General features: G+C 41.8%; 1 pseudogene; it reads right to left on the reverse strand.

Moving 5' to 3' along the window:
* The window catches only part of LOC108520297 (TIMELESS-interacting protein-like), a 26,556-nt pseudogene extending 24,907 nt beyond the window's left edge, over positions 1-1,649 (reverse strand).
* Positions 1,650-3,882: the final 2,233 nt, after the last annotated feature.

Below are 3,882 nucleotides of genomic sequence, written 5' to 3' on the forward strand. Positions count from 1 at the left end.
AGATTTTAAATAGTATCTGTAAAAGTTTTACTACCTAAGGATTTTCATTCAAAGGAGAAAAAATACATAGTAACACCAAGCTTGCAGAATGGGGAGTTAACAGATACATTTTCTCTTAATGGAAACCCATCTAGCTTCAGTAACATTTCTGGATGAAGCATCAAGTTACTGTTGCCCCCTTTTTTTTTTTTCTTTTTTTTGAGATGGAGTCTCTGTAGCCAGGCTGGAGTGCAGTGGTGTGATCTCAGCTCACTGCAACCTCCGCCTCCTGGGTTCAAGCCATTCTCCTGCCTCAGCCTCCCGAGTAGCTGGGACCACAGACGCCCAGCTAATTTTTGTATTTTTAGTAGAGACGGGGTTTCACCATATTGGCCAGGATGGTCTCAATCTCTTGACCTCATGATCCGCCTGCCTCGGCCTCCCAAAGTGCTGGGATTACAGGCATGAGTCACTGCGCCCAGGTTTTGGTTTTGTTTTGTTTTGTTTTGAGATGGAGTTTCACTCTTGTTGCCTAGGCTGGAGTGCAATGGTGCGATCTTGGCTCACAGCAACTTCTGCCTCCCGGGTTCAAGCTATTCTCCTGCTTCAGCCTCCCGAGTGGCTGGGATTACAGGCATGTGCCACCACGCCCGGCTAATTTTGTATTTTTAGTAGAGATGAGGTTTCTCCTTGTTGGTCAGGCTGGTCTGGAACTCCCGAACTCGGGTGATCTGTCCACCTCAGCCTCCCCCAGTGCTGGGATTAAAGGCTTGAGCCACCGTGCCTGGCCACTATTGCACATTTTAAAAAGACTGGTCCAGCTGTGTTTCCTCTCATTTTAAATCCTTCTCTTAATTTAAAGTATTGGCAGGAGCATCATTACATAGATTGTCTAGAATGTCTTTGTTTAATCCATTTGACTCCTCCTTTTGATCTTCATCAGTATTAACCTCTTCAATTGTCTGTACCCTGGGTGTATTCATTAACATTATCATTTCCTAGGGACTATTACTCAGCAGCTTTGCCTGCCTTCTTTCTGAGGTCGGTTGTTTATTTCTCTCAATCCTTTGTTGTTGCTCTTCTGTTAGGCTTCTACTTGACTCAGAAGCAAACATCTCACTTTCAGATGAGTTTGTCAGAAAGGGATCTAATACAGCAGCAGTTACACAATGTCCATTATTTTCCCCAACTTCATCATTATTGCTAACAACATATTCATGTAAAATAGGGAGATCAAGTCAAATTCATTTTAAACAGGTCTGAATTTCCTTTTTATTTCTCAGATATTCAACTCGGTCAATAAAATCCTCAAACTGCAGTTTAGGGAATTACCTATGTGCCCAGTGTCCCATGTGTCTAATTAGCATCTTTAAGTCTTCAGCCTCATGACTTTTACCTTTGAATTTTGCCCTATCAAATACATGCCTTAAGGCTGGAAGCCCTCTCTCTGAAATTAATCTGTGAGCATCCAGCTTGGATATATTTATTTTAACTGCTCTCTTTGAAGGCACAGGAACAAGTGCTCCACTTCCTGATTCTTTATCAGGTTCAGCTCCTTCACCATCTTGTCTCTCTGGAGAGGCTGGAGGTAGGAAAGGAGGAAAAGTTTCATCTTCTACATGCTCATAATCTAGAAGGTCAATCATGCCATTCTCCTATGGTTCTAGCATCTTTTCCTCTGGCTTTCCTCCCTTTCTGGACGCTCCTTCTGGATTTTCTTTCCAGGTTCATCTAGCCTCACGCAGACAGCAGAGGCCATAGCGCAGAGCTCGGTGTGCAAAGTAAGCGTGCTTCTCCTATTTTTCCCATCTTTACATTCATGTGTATTCAGTGTTTAGCTTCCACTTATAAGTGAGAACATGTAGTTTTTTTTTTTTTTTTTTTTTTTTTCTGTTCCTGTATTAATCTGCTTAGGATAATGGCCTCCAGCTGCATCCATGTTGCTGCAAAGGACATGATTGTGTTCTTTTTTTATGACTGTGTAGTATTCCATGGTGTATATCTGACACATTTTCTTTATCCAATCTGCTGTTGATGGGCATCTAGGCTGATTCCATGTGTTTGCTATCGTGACTAGTGCTGCAATGTGTCTTTTTGGTAGAATGATTTATTTTCCTTTGGGTATATACCCAGTATGTGGGCACATTTTTAAAGAATTACTTAATTTTTGAATATGTGATATGCGTATGCTTCAGAAGCAAAGGTGAAAAGGAGTGCAGTGGGCCAGGCACAGTGGCTCACACCTATAATCCCAGCACTTTGGGAGGCCAAGGTGGGCGGATCACCTGAAGTCAGGAGTTTGAGACCAGCCTGCCCAACTTGATGAAACCTTGTCTCTACTAAAAATGCAAAAATTAGCCAGAGGTGGTGGTGGGCGTCTGTAATCCCCGCTACTTGGGAGGCCGAGGCAGGAGAATCACTTGAACGGAGGCAGAGGTTCAGTGAGCCAAGATTGCGCCACTGCACTCCACCCTGGGCGACAGAGCGAGACTCCATCTCAAAAACAAACAAACAAATAAACAAACAGGGCAGTGGAAAGCTTCCTGCCATCACAGTCCATCTACCCAGTGTCCACCCCACCGTTAGTCGTTATTAGTCATTTATTATGTAATCTTCGAGTGTTTTCATTCTTTCACTCTCTCTGTGTATGTGTGTGTGTCAGATATAGATTTTTATAACTTATTAATAGAACTTTTAAAACATAAACAAAAATAAAGAATACTTCTGAAAGGGCTGGAACGTCTGGGTCCCATGAACTGCCAAAATAGGCACACTGGAAAAACTGGAAATAGAATCCAACGTGAGTAGGGGAACATATAAATAAAGGAAAAACAAAGTTCATATAAAAGTGAGAGAAAACAGAACCTGGCTGTCTCTGAAAGTGAGCTCCCATCATTTTGAGCTCTTCACAGAAACAGAAGAGGGAGCTATAACCATGAACTTAGAAGAGGTTTCCTTCTAAACATACCAGAAAATTAATGTCATATAAAAAGATGGAAGTGAAATCCCTTGAAAAGCTATTGTAAGAAAAAAGAAAATACAGAGCAGAATGACCTCACTACAGACAATGGGAGAATGCCAGAAAGATGTGCCTGCAAAACAGATGAAAATTCTGTCCTAATATTGCCAAATGAGCTCAAAGAGATTAAGAAATTATAAAAGATAAGAAAGAACAGCATAAACCAGAAAGAGAAAAAATCAGAAATGGGGAATAGAATTTGGGAAAGAATTAGGAACAAAACAAAAAGTCATTTCATAAGTGCAGACTAAACTAGAAGGAAGCTGGGTGTGGTGGCACGTGCCTGTAGTCCCAACTACTTGGGAGGCTGAGGTGGAAGGATCACTTGAGCCCAGGAGTTTGAGGCTGCAGTGAACCATGATTGCGCCACTGCATTCCAGCCTAGGCAACAGATTGAGACTCTCTCTCTAAAAACAAACAAACTGGAAGTAACATAAGAGCAAATGAAAACAACAGATAATGGCTTGAGAGGAAAAGGAGAAAAGATTTTAAGATCAAAAAGAAATAAAAAGGCTTCTGGTTTTAACATGGACATAAAAAGAACTGAAAAGAAACTCCTAACCTCACAAGAAAAAACCTGGGCAGAAAGCAAATGAACAACAGCACGAACTCATCAGAGAACTGAGATCACAGGACAGGTGACCATCCTGAAATCTGGAGAGAGACACAGTACCTGCAGAGAGACACAGGACCAGGGCATTTGCTTACTCCAGGCTGAAGCCACCAGATGCTATATGAGCTGACAGGAAGTTTGAACTTGAAATGTTGATGAATTTCTGGAGGCTGAGTGCAGGCTACGGAAAGAGTGTGAAGCTTTTGGGGACTGCTGTCATAGGGGAGTTCCCACCCTTTTGCAGGTTGTTTTAAAATTATTATTATTATTT

The sequence above is a fragment of the Rhinopithecus bieti genome, unplaced genomic scaffold, assembly GCF_001698545.2.
Source record: "Rhinopithecus bieti isolate Rb0 unplaced genomic scaffold, ASM169854v2 scaffold_51744, whole genome shotgun sequence".
In the NCBI taxonomy this organism is placed as follows: Eukaryota; Metazoa; Chordata; class Mammalia; order Primates; family Cercopithecidae; genus Rhinopithecus; species Rhinopithecus bieti.